The sequence below is a fragment of the Mus musculus genome, chromosome 18 (genome assembly GCF_000001635.26).
Source record: "Mus musculus strain C57BL/6J chromosome 18, GRCm38.p6 C57BL/6J".
Classification (NCBI taxonomy): Eukaryota; Metazoa; Chordata; class Mammalia; order Rodentia; family Muridae; genus Mus; species Mus musculus.
Genome location: NC_000084.6, coordinates 81,904,187 through 81,921,154, shown reverse-complemented (window position 1 = coordinate 81,921,154; position 16,968 = coordinate 81,904,187).

Genomic DNA, 16,968 nt, shown 5'->3' with positions numbered 1-16,968 from the left:
ATTTACTGTCTCCATTTTCATTATAAATCCAGCTTTTGAGACTAGAAATACAGTTCAGGATAGGATGTCTGTCTACATAAGAAAGGCCCTGGCTTCAATCTTTAGCATCACAATGAATATATTAGTGAGGAAACAAAAACCAGTACTTAGCAATAAATATCATCATGTTCCAAAGAATTTGTTTGTGAGTTAAATGAATTGGGTAGTATTCTAGTATGATGGGAGTCTGTTCAAGGTCTGTATATTACACTTGGTGTGTGTATGTGTGTGTGTGTATGTTTATGGTGTGGTATATGTGTGTATTTGTATGTGTTGTATGTGGTGTGGTGTGTCTGTGTATTTGTGTGTATGTTGTATGTGGTTTGTGTTTGTGTGTGTGTGGTATGTGTTGTGTGTGTGTGAAAGAGTGTGTATGTGTGTGGTGTAGAGTGTGTGTGTGTTTGTGTGTGTGTGTGTGTGTGGTGTGGTGTGTGTGAGTGTGTGATGTATGTGTGTGGTGTGGTGTGTGGTATGTGTGTGTGTATGTGTGTGTGTGGTGTGTGTGTGTGTGTGTGTGAGTGTGTGTGTGTGGTATGTGGTGTGTGTGAGAGAGTGTATATGTGTGTGGTGTGGAGTGTGTGTGTATGTGTGTGTGGTATGTGGTGTATATGTGAGAGAGTCTGTATGTGTGTGTGGTGTGGTGTGTGTGAGTGTGTGGTGTGGTGTGTGTGTGTGTGGTATGTGGTGTGTATGTGAGAGAGTGTATATGTGTGTTGTATGGAGAGTGTGTGTGTGTGTGTTTGTGGTGTGTGTGTGTGTGTGTGGTGTGTGTGTGAGTGTGGTGTGTGTGTGGGGGTGGTGTGCATGAGTTTGTGGTGTGTGTGTGTGTGTGTGTGTGTGTGTGTGTGTGTGTGTATGTATTTCTTCCCAGCATACTCCTTAAGAGCATTATTTGGACAGAGGCATCTCTTGTAGTAGTCTTTCTAAGAGTCTATTTCTTTGGCCCTCAGTTATCTGAATTACTCATTCAGTCTACAAGCAAGCAGAGTGGAGGTCAAATGATGCAGGAGAAAGGAAGCCAGCTAAGCTCTCAGTGCCAAGAATGGGCGGGGCCTCTATTTGGATCAGCCCTGAAGTCTTTCTGGTGAAACAGACACAACTTCAGTCAGTCCTTTTACCATTAGAAATGGCTGTTTCTGTGCTCACCTTGGCTCAGGCAAAGTGCAGTCACAGTCAGCACTCGACTCAGGTCGGAGCTCCTTGGTTGATCCCAGAGCATCTTTTATTTAACACAGAACAATGAGTGAAGGACAGCAACATGCCTGACACTGGGCAGGTGGGGAGTCAGAATACAAGCTGTCCATCGTGGTGCAATGGGCTGGTCAGCTGACTGCAGGACCTCCATACATGGGGACACATTTACAAAGCAAAGGGACAGAGAGCATCGAATGACCAGTGTACATGCTGGAGAGGGACATAGCCAAATCTGCGGACCATTATCTTGACAGCAGAGCCACACACGGGCTGGTAGTCCTGGGGTGTATAAGAGAGCAGACAGAAGGCTTAGCTCTGGAAAGCTGGGCTTGCTTCTTGGAGTCTTTTACTAAGGCAAATTGAAGGAGTGTGGCACGTGTGGACTGGGGCAGCGGGTTGCTTGACACAATGTGGTTGACACTGAGGAAGAGGAGTGGGCAGTTTGTCTGGGAGTTGATACAGAAAATGGGACAGAAATCAAGTGGCCTGAGTGTTGAGCTTTATCTAGGATATTACTTGAGTAGCTGATTACAGCATCTGATCGGTGAAGATTTTATTATGTACAGTGCTTTTGGGCTGATGGAGCACCTATATATCCTTTATCTCAGAAACTCAAATAGCTAATGGGTTGGAGAAGTTGCCTATTTTCTGTTGGAGCACAGTAGACTAGTGGTTCCGATTAGGACCCATCCTGTGAGCCAGGCAAGATGAGGGTCTCAGGGCCTCACTACCCAGGGTCTATCTGACCACCACCCACAATGCATTTTGAACTGTGGCTTGGGATGGGCGCAGAGCAGTGTCACTGAGTCTCTCAGAGCTCAGTGTGTCTGTGTGAAACCAGAAGGAAGGAAGGACCACCCCAAATACCAGCACACTCAGCATGGCTGGGTACACAGGTAAGGTACCTACCCTCTGTAAACCTGACAGCCCTCAGTATACCCTGGTGTTAAAATGATGCCTCCCCTCTGACCACAGTAATATCAAACAAAATACACACCCATCTAGAGACATCACTCAGCAGCACTCCCACGACACCGTAGGTGGGACGATAGCAGGCTTTGGCGTTGGCAGCTTCAGCAGCTGTGGGGTGAGGCATTTGGCTTTCTGTTAAGCAGAGGCAGGAATATAAAAATAGACATTGGCATTTCTTAGAAGGTGAAGCGGGCTGAAGTTTTACAAATTTAGAAGGTTCACTAAACCCTATCAGTTAAATCCCTGCCTCACCGTTGAATAAATATTCACCATACTGCACCCAGAGAAGGGCTTTACACAACGTTTGTGGTGGACAGTGTTGGAATTTGTGGCATTTAAACTGACAAAGAATATTTAAAGGGAGTTTCACTTTGTGATTGCTAAGAATATAGTCCCCTGGCCTCACAGTAAACATATCTTAAGCAGAGAATGACGCTGTTTTAAAAATGTCTGCTTCCTTTGATATATTCCTAACAAATTTTGACCATCATTTTGTTTGTTCGTTTGTTTTTAGTAAATACTTTAAAATTAAATAAGTACTGAGTTATTAAAAGGGCAGATATCATACAGACACGATTATACAAATAGCTACAATGCACGAATGAACAAGCACGTGGGCATTGCTGTATAAGCGCACGGCCGGTCATCAGCATTAATTCCTTTTGAAAGTCCTAAAATTCTATTGAGCATTAAAGTGGCTAATTTATACCCCTTCCAAACTCTCCTTCTGAATCCGGGTGAGACTGTTGTTACATTCCTGTTTAAAAAGCTGTTGGCCGTGTTAGCTTGGCCTGCTGTGACCCTTGACTTAGCTGGGGTCCCCACTCCTCTCTGTTTTGCTAGGAGCACAGTGCCATTCTCACCCCTCCACCAGCGGGGTCAGCAAGTGGTCTCTCAAGAATGTGCCATGGTGCTTCTGTCCCTTCAGCTGAAGGCACAAGTGCTTTATGACAGCTGAAAACTGGAGGTTGTAATTCCCTTCCCCTCCCAGTACCGCAAGTTTCAGGAAATTGTTCTGCATGGGGAGCCTGCGTGGGGGAGCACTCTCCCCAATGGCACACCTGTCTTTGGAGACTGGCAAAGACTACTTGCAGAACCACGCTTTCCTGACCTAGCTGCTTAAGTTTGGTCCGAACATCATGCCCGAAGCCCCAGTGATGACTTAAGATCACAAAGATCCTTAGACTCAGTCACAACAAGTTCGTTTACCTGACAACCCATAGGAGAAGGGGCGTTCAGAACGAGACCCTACCACCCAGGAGGCTAGGAATCTTTGATTTACAATGTTTCCAACCCTTTCCTGTTGCAGAAAAATCTGGACTCTGCTGCACGTACTGGCTCACAATGCAACCTGAGAGAAAGGGGTGTTTACTCTCTCACAATTATGATACCCAAGATCTCAGAGCAAAGTTAAACATGCATATAACAAAACAACTCCAGCACGCTTAATGTTAAAATGAGCAGGACCTGTAGTCATGTGAACTCGTGGCTCAATGTATTATTGGTGTCGTGTAAAATTTAAGAATAGTACAAGAGCTATGGCTATCCATCTATGTGAACATAACATAGGATACTTTTAATATATTGCCACCAGTTTAATGTCTTACAGACAGTATTTTTAATAGAAAATTAAACATATTTAGCCTGGGGAAAGTTGGTTAGTCATAATGTTTATAATGCTGCATTACTCTCCTCGATGGTTTCTAAGTTTCATAAGCAGCTACAATAAATTAAAATGTACACTAACAAGGGTGTATATATTCTGTTTTCATTTTTCTAGTAATAGTTTATTCATAAGTAAATGTATACCATAATCATCAATTTCCTTAAAAAAGGTCTCCACTAACCAAGTCATTGATGATTAATATATTGTTAGCTTTGGGATAAATTAAAAAAAAAACCCACGAACTTTATTTATATTAAATATTCAACGAATGAAGTCTTTAGCTGCAAAAATTCAAATTCTACGAAGTATAACACAATCAGTTTTAAAATTTGTTTTGATATTTAAAATGGTCAGTGTAAGTTGCATTTCCTTTGCGAGTCTTTACTAAGCACACTAGCGAGTAAGAAGGGGGGGGGTGTCTCCGATTTGTTTGCTCTGGGGCTGTGAGGTGTTGGTACAGAGCTTTGAAGCTCAAAGGGTTTCAGGCTTCAGCAACAGAAGGGACCGCACCTTGGCCTCTGCCTCTGGAATTCTCGCTTGTGGCAGTACGTGACTAGGGAACCAGGAGAAGGGTTCCGGAGCGCCCGCATCCCTCCCTAGCTGCTAGTACTAATTAAGTATGCGGCTGCTATTGTTATCTTCGCTCACAGCTTCGACACAGGTTTCTGCCTGAAGCGGCCAGGGGTCGGGCTCTGAATGTTGAATTTTCCTAAAAATCTATTTCAATGCCATTTTAGCAATAACCGTGCGTTGGAGATTTTCGGCCCACTGTGCTCGGTCAGGACAACGCGGGCATATTCCGGGCTCTCACAGCCAGGTCTGCGGGGAGGCGATGCTCCTGGGCCAGCTCAACCCTCAGTATGTAACAGCCTGTGCGCTGGCGGATGAGGACCCGGCGGTGCATGTAAGCTCGGGCGAGCACCCGCGTGCCATCTCTGCCTTTCAACCTCCGAGAAATCCAGTGGAGGGCAGACTGAGCCTTCTGTTAGGATTTCGGCCACTAGGTGGCAGCATTGCTCCGAAATGCGCGGCGGGGCTGCGGAGAGTGTGGCCAAGTGAGTTTCTGGGGTGATGACTTCAGTGTGGCCGACTACAGAGTAAGTGGGATCCACCTTAGGAGTCCTGTTGCTTGTTAACAACGTAGGTATGAATCCAGTTACAAAAATCTACAAAAATTAAAATCGTACTTATATTCACCTAAGTCATATATTAACCTTGGTGCTCCAGATAGCCTGGTAGCTGTTGGACACTGGATAAAAAGGAAAAGACTTTTTCTTTATAATTTGACTCTCTAGTCTCCTAGACGTTATGATTGTCATGAGTTTCTGAGACTGTGGTTTTGAACCTTCCATTGTGGGTCTTGGTGCTTTACAGAACAGTATGTATTGTTTAAAAAAAAATAGTTCTGGGGAAAAATGTAATTCAAGTTTATAAATATCTAAGGATATACCCTCTATACATAAAAGGATTAGTGCTATGTGTTCGTGGGATATATATATGTATATATGTATATATGTGCATATATATATATATCCACAGGTAGAATTCAGTTGTAGAACACTTGCCTAGAATGTACACAGCCCTGGGTTAGAGCCTCAGAAGTAAAGACAGAGCAGCAAAACAAAGAGAAGAGAAGGAAAAACACATCCAAGTCACAGACCTGTCTCCTGGGATTCAGTGGAGAACGGGTCACACCGAGGATCACCTAAGGCACTCTGTGCTCCGCCTTAGGAGGATGCGGCTCCTGTAGACGCATTCACAGTAGTGTGGACGGGAATCTGAATGAAGGTAGAAGCTAGCGTGGGGTTTGTACTTTTTTTTTTCTACCCATGGGAGCTCGATCTACACCTACGCGGAAGCCCCAGCATAAACACGCTTGAAGCCACAGCACTTGGGAGAGGGGAAGCAGAAAGACTGGGAGTTCAAAGCCAGTCATCCCAGGCTTCATAGCAAATTTGAGGCCAGCCTAAGTTACTTGATATATTCTCACTAAAGACTAGGACAGAAAGGGAGGGCAGGGGAGAGGGGAAGTGGGGAGGACAGAGAAGAGGGGGGAAGGGGGTAAGACAGGGAAGATAAGGGGAGGAGGGAGGAGGGAGGAGGGAGGAGGGAGGAGGGGAGATCAGGTGAGGGGAGGGCAGGGGAGGGAAGGGAAGATCCACTGATGTTGCAAGCTGTTCATTTGACCAGAGGTGGCCTTGGGCTGGGTACTCCCACAGGCCTTCAGCATTTCTACGCCTGGTCAGGATACTTCTGTACCAGGTGTTTTTATGAAAGCAAACACTGCTTAGCATGCTCTTGTTGATGTTTCTGATGCTCTCTGCTTCCCCAACTTTGATTGGCACATGGGTATTCTTCAGTTTTTATGCAAAGGAAAAAAATGGCAAGTGATCGTATTTATATATTGAGAATATCATACTTAATGTACTGTATGCAAAACCCATTATATGCACATGAATTCACACGTGTGATTAGAACTATGAGAGCTACCCTCTCATAAACACATCGGTTCACGATTAAATGGCAGATGTGGGGTTTTTTGTTGTTGTTGTTTATTCCTGTGTATGTAATTTGTCTGCACATTTCTACACAAAACCATATATGCAGTGCATATATGGTACGGACATTACACACATTGTGTTCAACATACAAACATCCTATATGGTACAGTAGTAGTATAAATAAGAAAGAGAACAGTAACCCGAGACGTGGAATATCTGGAGAAAGGCTATGGAAGTTAATTTCATTCACGTGTTCATTGAGCTTGTCTTATGTATCTATTCTCCTCCTGTCTTTGTGTAAGAAGTTAAGGATAAAATTAAAAGGAAAATTACCCCGGATGCATGAAGCTGAGGACTTGGAGGAACAATATGCAAATCATAGCAGAAATAATGCTTAGATGATGGCTTTGCTCTGCAGTAAACCTACCCAGTCATTAGTATAGTGGCCATGAAAATAGCTAAAGTCTCTTTCCCTTTTGTTGTTTGGTGGCTGTTCTGTTTGTTTGCACAGGCTCTCTCTCCCCAGCTTGTGATGGAGGACAAACCACTATCCACTCCAGGATGGCCCGGGCAATAGAAATCCTCCTGCCTCAACCTCTCAGATTCTGGGAGTCCAGGAGTGAGACAGACCTCTGGCTGTCGATTTTCTTTCTGAACGCTTAGACCTAAGATTTCATGTTGATGTCTTCAAAGGACCCAGGGCAAAGGCAGCCATGTTTGACAAGGCATACTACAGTCTGGTTATTTCCGCAAACACGATGGGGTCAGGTTCAAATTCTAAAACATTAGCCTGTGAAGCTAACATCTCACTGTACCAAAATATTGGAGCAGAGACTAATATGCAGAATTCTGATCGGATTTCCTTGTTTATCTGTGTATCTGACATTTTACTGCAAAGACCGCCTACCTAAGGGCTGGTGAGATGGCTCAGAGGGTGGTGCTTGCTGCATACTTGAGGACATGAGTTAATCCCTGGAGCCCTTAATATGTAAATAGAGAACTAATTCCATAGATTGTCCCCTGTCTCTGCCTTTGCACCATGGCACACACATACCATGACACACAAAATTAAAAAGGGCGAGGATGAGTTTTAAAGACTGTTAAAAAAAGGTCACTTCTCTAGAAAATGAACCATCATGTTTGTATTGAGTGGACACGGAGTCACTCCTGTTGCCTGATTGACGCTCTTGCTTCTCCGTTTCATTTTACATGCTCTTCCTTTCTCCCTGCGTGGACCAGAACGAGGACGCTGCAGAAGTGGGGTGTCTGGAGATTTAATCTTACGGGGTACGCAGCGTTGAAATCATGCTGTCCTGAGTTCTGAGCAATTTTCGTCTCCCTTGACATCGCAAGCTCCCTTCCGAGAGTGATTTTTTTGGTGGTGCATTGTTCCTGTGTCCGGTTCCTTAATTGCATGACCATCAGGAAGGTGATATACAGTATATTTAAAGATCTAGCCTTGCTGTAAATCTCGGGCCTCGTGACGTGGTTTATAAGGCAAATTACAATCTGATTGGATCCCTTTAAAGCAATTAAGATTGCTCTTTTTGTTGACTTTTTCAGCCACAGTAGACAATTATTAAAAAGAAACTGCACGCACATTACTTTTGATTAGAAAAATGAAGGAATGATAAAATAAAAGCCCTGAACGACGAAGCACCCGCATGTCTATGATGTCGCAAGGGAACTAAAGGGGCCCTAGGACAAGAATCCATCCTTGAGTCCTGTTCTGTGCATCCTGCACTCTGCAGACAAGATGGAGCAAAATTAAAAAGCATCCTGCCCTTGACAGACTGTGGTTTCCTGGGACCGAGCAATCTCTCCCCATCTTTTCCGGTCAGCATGGTTATTTTACAGCTCACATCCATCCCTGTTTCCTCCCCAGCACCAGACCTCCCTCCTGCCTCCTGCAGGATAATTCTGATTTCCGTCAAATCTCAGATCTCAAAAGCAATGTGGCTGCCACCGAAAGGCTGGGGTATATCCTCCAGTCTGCATTCTGCAGCGACAGGGGTCAACAGGGTAGGTGTAGTGCTGAGAGCTGACTGCTGCTGATGGTGAGCCTTTGGCTTAGCCACTGGGCTATCACAGAGACTCCTCCCATTTCTCCATGAGATCTCTCTTACAGTTCTCTCAGGCAGCATGACTTTTCTTATACACATGGTCAACACAACCTCAAGGTCCAGGCCTATCTCAGATGCACACAGCCTTGGTCCTCACGGCCTGCATTGACCTCAACTCTCCTCTGACTCTTTCTGGGCTATGCGTATTTTAAAGGCCCCTACAGCTCTATTGTCAGTTTATGTCTTACAGCAGGGTTTTACTTGGTGCCTATCTGGGAAAATCATCTGTTTTACGAATTTCTCATTTTCCAATTTCGAGACCAGCAAATTAATTTCATTTAAAAATGTTTACTGCTCCTTAAAAAATTATGAGTCGTATGCAATTTTTTTGTCGACAGGTACTTTTTTAAAAAACCGGCTTATTCACTCTGGCAGATAAAATGTATCACAAACGTCTCTCGGAAGCCTTTGGTATTCTGGCAAATATAACAAGAAAGTTAATATTGTTCTTCTGTTCTGTTTTATTGGTTAGGAAAAGGTAAAGGGACAAGACACAGACAATCTGAGACAGTAATGGTGGGATTCATTTCTGTCAAGGGTCTAGGTAGAAAACAAGGAAAGACTGTGAGGTAAGCGCATGATGTAAAAGCCCAGTCCTCCTTAATTCATTAGTAATAGGTTTTAAATTTTCTTGATTTTTGTTAATTTTCCATTTCAACTCAAAATGAAAAATTCAATGATAATTGACCAGCTCAGTAAACAGTGGATGTGGGATTTCAGAGGCTTGATCAATACAGAGGGTCCTCTCCATCAGCTTTCCTGGAACCCAGGCAGAATAACTAATGCAATTAGATATTGACGGGATGTCACACTCTTTTTATGATCGGCAAGGGCGCCCAATGCCTACAGCTTTTTGTCTCAGTGTGTGTGTGTGTGTGTGTGTGTGTGTGTGTGTGTGTGTGTGTGTGTGTGTGCTCTCGCACTCAGAAGACATGATCAGGATCTGGGAAAGTGAGACCCAGCCGGTTCCTCCCAGTTTAGAATCAACATTTTTCTCACTCCTCTATGTTTCCTTCTCCCCTTTCTATCTTTTGGTCTTGTTTATTAATGTTGGGTCTCAGCCTCAAAATCCTCCTGCCTCAGTGTCTTGAGAGCTGAGATGGCTTGGAGCTCCATTACTGTACATCCCATTGCCTCTAAGCGTGTTGAACCACGTGCTTACTGAAATGCTGTGACCGTGCTTCTTGTGGTACCAACTAGCCTGCATTTCAGGAAGGTGTCTTGACTCCTGTTACTAGCACAGAGCCGGTCTGGCATGCCAAGACATACCGGAATGTGGGAACATGCTATAATCTGTACCATTAGCCCTCAAACCCACCTGGTCTCCATGGGGGTACCCCGAGAGGCTCCGTCCTTTGCGATGTAACACACGCAGGCCTCCCAACACACAGATCCTGGAAGCTTCAGCCACACACGCCAGGTACTGACAGCAGATATTGAACCAATAATTGGAAATTTTGAGCTTTGCTGAAGGCACCTGTCAATACTGTGAATCTTGATTGAACTAGGCACTGTAGCTCTCTGCTGCCGATCAGCCTCCCCCGAGGCTGGGGAACGGGATGAGGGAGAGAGACACATCTTCTCTTGTGTGATGACACTCAAGCTCAGGACGTTCCAAACCATGAACCAGCCCTTGTCCTAACCAGTGTGAAAACATGGATGCCTGCTAGGCACATGTGTGCCCACTAATGAACAGGAAGGAGGGCGAGAGCCAGCAGGGCTTTACCTAGTTATAGAATGGAAATAGAAATAAATATTTTCTATTGTAAAACAGTACTAAAGAGCTGAAGATCTGATTGAGCACCAGAGTATCAGGCCCCATCTAGAAACCCCCACCGCGTCACACAAAAATTTAACTCTTAAGGTGCCAGACCTTTTTAAATGCAGTATTCAGGACGACAGACAGACAGACCGTGCTCACATAGCACCCAGTGGGTTTGTGCTGAAGTATCTGTTTCCAGGCTGTTTTCTATACCTGTTTGCAGAAAAAGTGGTGTGGCTTTCAAGGAAGCTCTGGTCCTCAAGGATACACACTCTCTCTCTGCTCCAAGCAGGTACCTGTGCACCCATGTTCAAAGCTTGCCGTGGCCGGAATGTAAAAGCCAAGGGCACATTTCATTGTGTCCACCGTGTTCATTGAAGTGTGTCTTATTGTTGTTATTATTTATTTAAATATCACAAACAAATTTTTACTCTCTCCCAGAAGGAGGAAAGACTGGCTGTGGGGTACTTTGGGGTTGGGGATCGTGTAACTGACAGATTTGTGTTAGGAAAGGGGTCAGGTGATTCCTGAGAGCCACACCCCCAAGTCCAGCCAGGTGTCCAGTAACCAGAAGCCACCTGTGTCTCAGTATATGTCACCATAGGTACTGGCTGGTTCTGTGTGTCAACTTGATACAAGCAGGAGTTATCACAGAGAAAGGAGCCTCCCTTGAGGAAATGCCTCCATGAGATCCAGCTGTAAGACATTTTCTCAATTAGTGATCAAAAGTGGGAGTGCCCCTTGTGGATGGTGCCATCACTGGGCTGGTAGTCTTGGCTTTTATAAGAGAGCAAGCTGAGCAAGCCAGGGGATGCAAACCAGTATGTAACATCCCTCCATGGCCTCTGCCTCAGCTCCTGCTTCCTGCCCTGCTTGAGTTCCAGTCCTGACTCCCTTTGGGATGAACAGCGATGTGCAAGTGTAAGCTGAACAAACCCTTTCCTCCCCAACTCACTTCTTGTTCGTGATGTTTGTGCAGGAAACCCTGACTAAGACACCATAGAAGCATTCACAGTATTTTAAACCCTGTGATAGAAATGGCAGAAGGGTGCTGTGTAGAGAACCAGGGAGAACCAGGTGGAGCATTCTGGCTGGCACTGCTTGTCTTCTTGTTTTGTGTCCTTCTAGTCTCAGTGGCTTCTATTCTGAATTTGGATTCTCCTGTTGAGTTCCTACTTCTGTCGGCACACCTACTGAAAAAGCACTCAAGACCCTTCCTTGGCACTACAGTCACTGCCTTTGAGCTAAGTGTTGGGTTCTATAGATGGTTATGACTTCAGGAGGCCTACAGAACACAAGAGACAGGTCGGGTCAGTTGGTGGGGTCACAGGCAGTACAATACCAGCTATTCAGACCCAGCCTGTGATCATTCATTCAAAGAATTGTGCTGATGGAGTGCCAGGTTGGGTTTCAAAATCAGGCCATGAGTTACATGTACCTGCAAAATTTCTACACAGAGAACGGTCTCACGAATTCTTTCATTGCTGGGTGAAGCATCTGGTGAAGACCTTGATATGTGTGCAGAAGGAAGACTCTTGCTGGTTCTGGCACTGGAAAGACGGCTTCCCTCCTCAGAACAGTGGGAAAGGCCACTATTGCTGAGCAGACAGAATTAACATTAGTTTTATCGCTTAACCACAGAGGTAGCATGCCTGGGGTGACCCCAGCTTCAGAAACACCTGACTCTGATGAGTTTCCCTCTTCCTCCCCGTCCTTGTCCCTGCCTCTGGCCACCTGAGTACACGACCACAGGCTGAAACCCAGTGTGCCAGCGTCTGTTAAATCCATTATTTGCTGTTATTGTTTTTTAAATTTGGGGAGACGACGTCTCATGCCGTCCAGGCTGGTCATGAGATACAGGATGATCTTAAACTCTTGATTTTCACGCCTCTGTCTCCCAAGTGCTGGAATCTGCACTCCCTATCTCCACTGCGCCCACCTTGAAGCCCATTCTCTCCTGTTTGAATTGGTAAGTTGTAATTATCCCTTTTCCTTCCCATTGCTTCTTCTTTTTGTAAATTTGCTTTTTTTATATAGTCCCATTAGGTCCCAGTCTTGAGACTTCCTCTGCCTGCCTGTGGGCTGTCGCTGATGCTCTGTAGCCAATGACAGAGAATACAACCCCATGGCTGCCATTTGGGGGTTCACTGCTGGAAAGCTCTTTAGGAACAGACAGTGAAAGTGAGGAACCTGGGATCTTCTCAGGTAAGCAGTGAGCATATTACTGGCTATTCTCAACCTAGTTCTCTCCTGACATGGAAGAGCAAAGCCCCACACCCTTCCCTGTGGACACACACTTGCTGGGCTTCCAGGGTCTGCAGCGCTCTGAAGGTGCTGACATCCATGGGCCAGCTCACAGCCACCAAAGGTGGACCACTCACGCAGCTCTTATGCATCATCAGTGGCTCTTTTTCTGAGGGAATGGGTGCTTTTCTCCAAGGTTTTCTGCCTCTGAGTAGAAGCAGGCATGAACGACATGATGCCAGGTCACAGCACAATACACTGTGGCATTCACTGTAACAGAAGCTTCAGGGGTTGTTTATGTGGGACCAAATCCCACCAGCCAAGCCCATTTACCCCTTTGCTAACATTTGTTTCTATTAGAAATTCTTTTTGTTGCTGCCTTTGTTAAAATATTTCTCTGAACCATTTTCTTTTCTGTTGACAGCTTGGGATTTTCCTAATATTTTAGGAATTTAAAATTAAATATGAAGAATTGAGACACGCCATTCAGATTTAAAGCAATATGAAGATACATTATAGATAAATAGCATAATCATAAAATTAATGTAGCAAATGGATGTGTATACTCTGCCTTTAGTAGTAAAGAAAAGATACATTGTATGCATTCAGACAGATACACAGTCTTGCTGTTTCCTGTGTTCCAGGGTCAGCCTACAGAGCTGTTTTGGGTAGTGCTTCAAACTTCTTTTTGGAGTGGGATTTTGATGGCTTGCGTTTTGACTTTGGTCAGCTCAGGTCTAGGCAGTCCATCCCAGGCAGGCATAACCAGTTTTCCAGCACTCACCAGAGGAGGAGGGCCTAAATGTGCTCACCCAAGCCTTCTGAGTCATAAGGAAATACATCTCTGGGTGGCTGTGAGCTTCAGCTCAGGATGGGCGAGCACAGGCAGGCTCTGGAGGAGCTTCCTCTGCTTAATCTAAACTCCGCACACTGAGCATTGTGCTAGCTTGAGTTGACTTCTCAGTGTTGCTGGGCAAGTGTCCCTAGCTGCTGCCTGATGACTCTACTGCAGTTACCTTGCCTATTCCTCTATGCTACACTGCGTTTGCTTCGCTGACATGCACAGCCACAGGCCTGTCTTAGGAATTCATATTCTCTTATTGGGCTAAGGAGATGACAAAGACACTTAATTCGGATACAAAACTAAGCAAGTCCGGGGACATAATCAGAGAGAAGCCCCTTTGAAACTGCACAGAAGACATGACTGTGTCCAAGAAGAAAGTCAGGAATTCCTAACCTAAAGAAGGAGATGCTGGGGAAGGGGGAGCAATGGAAACTTGGGGTGTAGCCCTTCATACAGCCCAGGTCAAGTGCGTGGAAGTGAGAGTGTTGTGTGGTGGGGACGGAGAGAGGCTACGGTCTCTCACGCTGATGGGAATCTGAGACATTGAGAAGCAAGGGTGGTGTGGGGGGTTGGGGAACGTGTTTGGTCTCCTCTGGGATTCAAGTGCACACATGGAAGAGCCGTTAGCGTCACAGGACAAAAGAGAGGAGGCTAACCATTCTATACCCAGGACAATGCACTTGAGCAGCAAAGGGAGAGGCCCAAAGGCTGCCTTGGGCTAGGGACTTGCGTTGGTCAACTTGGCTGAATTTAAAGGACATTAGTTGAATCCACGCTGGGGACTGATTCTGAGGATGTTTCTAGTCAGGACTAACTAAAGAGGGAAGTTCTACTCTGAAGTGAGTGGTCATACTATGTGCTTAGGGTGCAAACTGAATAAAGAGGATGGAGGAGGGGAAAAAATAACAAGTGTATGCCAGAAAGCATCTCTTTCTACTTCCCACAACCTGACTCATGCCCCTAGCCCCAGCACCAATGAACCAACTCTCTCAAACTGTAAGCCCAAACAAACCCTTACGCTTGTTACTATAACTTCACAGCAATGAGAAAAGCAACCAATACAATCCCTGAGTTGATTATGGCTTAAGCTGGTAAGGTGTCCTAGGGAGAGAAAGAAGACAAATGTGTTAAGATCTCAGGAAGTAATAACAGAGGCATTTTGCTGTCTCTAGCACTTCGAGGGGAGCACCCAAGGGAATTTTTGAGTTTAAGGGCACCAGCAGATTGTGGAGACAAACTGGGAAGAGAGGGGAAAAGGAAGGGGGAGGGGGGAGAGGGAGATGGAAGGGGGGAGGGGGAGATGGAAGGGGGAGAGGGAGAGGGAGAGGGAGAGGGAGAGGGAGAGGGAGAGGGAGAGGGAGAGGGAGAGGGAGAGGGAGAGGGAGAGGGAGAAGAAGAAGAAGAAGAAATATGTGGAGGATGTAGCATATTTGAATGTGTCTAGTTTGAACTTTTAAAGGTCACCCAGCAGTGGTAGCCAGTAGGCAGGTGCAGAAGCGATGTCTGGAGGAAATCCCAAGTACAGTGTACAAGTGGTCACAATGGACCATGAGCACGGATGAGTAGCATCAATATGGAAGGGTTGATAGGAAGAGGACAGAGCATGAGGAGAGCCAGAGGGTTACAGTAGCCACAAGGTTGAATATGCAGGTACAGTGAAAAAAAATGGTCGATACCGCGAAGCCACAGTTAGGACAATAATGATACAGAATTAAAATGGTGGTTCAGAATTAAGTGCTAAGGGGTCACTGCCCATATGGTAAGAGTGGTTGCAGCCATGTAGTGTGGTGGAAGTAGAACTAGGGGCAAGGAGTAGTCCACACAGCAAGGTTCTGATGAATCGGAGTGGGTGGGCTAGCTGCAAGAGAGGCGGGTAGAGTGAAGGGGGTTGTGTGAGGACCAAAGACTGCAAGGGACTAGAGGAGAAGCAGAAGGTAAGCACTGATAGTCCAGGAAAGCTCTTCTGAGTGAAGGACCTGGATTAGGGAGACTGGAGTGAGAATTTCAGCAGAGTACACTCCCGAGTGACTCAAGACGCTTCCTTTGTTGGGGGAGGGGCACACAGCCCCGGCCCCTGTGACTTGCCAGCCACTAGGGGGTTGAATGGCTGACAACATTCTCTTCAGTTAGGATTTGAATGTGAAATTTCCCACAAGCCTGTGTTGAGTACTTGATCCCCAGTTGTTTGGCAAGGGGGGACATTTGTGGACCATTGAAAATGTAGAGCATGTCTGTATGCCTGATGTGAGGGTTATAGCCAGGTTTGGCTTCCAGTCTCAGTGTTTTCTGAGCTACCTTGATATGAGTAAGACACACTATAAATTCTCTTGGATTTGAGCCAATCCACCCTGAGCACCATGTCTGCTCACCATGGTGGGCTCCACCCTCACGCCACGATATCCGGACCTTGAATAAATCCTTTCTCCTGGCAGACATGTACAGACTCCAGCACCACACAGACATGCACAAACTCCAGCACCAGGCAGGCATGCGCATGGATGATACATTGTTGGGGGAATAGAATTATATAGAGCAGACATGCCACTCCTCCACCATAGAAGTGGAAACATTCATTCAGATATGCTACTCTATAGGGTAGAAGGGATGCAGTTGACTTTAAGCTGTCAAGAAGTCATCTTGGATTATCTGCCTGGGGACAAAATTATCTTATCGTACTTGCCCTTAAAAGTAAAATCAGGAACGGCAAATAGAGAGATGCCCTATGGGGAAACATCAGATTTAAAGTAGGAGGGGTTTGACATGGGCTTGATGACACAGAAACTGTGGGTAAAGGGAAGAAATCAGGCTCTGGAAACTTCAGGTAAACCAAGCTAGGCACAGGTCTATGGAAGAAAAGTCTCAAAACAATTGAAATGAGCTCTGAAGAGAATTCCGTGCCAGACTCCGAGTATGTTTGCAAGATGGCAGATACTTGCTTTGGGCCTTACAACACATTGAACGAGGAATCCAGCCAGCCCATACTATACTTCTTCAAGGTGAGATGCCAGCAATATTCTGAGTATATAAACTTGCAGGAAGTTGTGGTATGCGGCAGCCATAGGAAATGATTGGTGTATCTTCTGTATAAATTAGCGACTATTACATGGATTTTGTGTTCGAGTTTCTCAGTGTCCAGGTGGGTTTATAGTGTGTGACCAGGATAATAGCCCTGTTGTTCAGGATACCAGGGGAGAGGAGAGATGACATCTTGGGATGAAATCTTGGGAATTTGGAAGCCTGTTATGGGTGAGGCTAAAGATGTGTTCTAGAAAGATAGGGTGTATTTAAATTAGTTATTACACTGTGTGTGTGTGTGTGTGTGTGTGTGTGTGGCACATATGTACCTATCAGAGGAACCAGTACTCCCAGAACTCAGGCCACCAGTCTTGGTGGCAGATGTCATCCCTGTAATGCCATCTCTCTACCCTGAGATCTAGAGTGTGTTCTGAGGTCTTACTCTCATTAGCCAAATCTCATAAAATCAACTCTTCTTTTTATTATAAAGCCTCCAGTGAAGGCTAGGGGATGTAGCTTGCTTGGTAGAGTGCTAAGCCCATCTGTTAATTCTAGCATCAGCTGTGAATCAACAGGGCAAGGTGCATTATGTCACTTTCAGCACACAG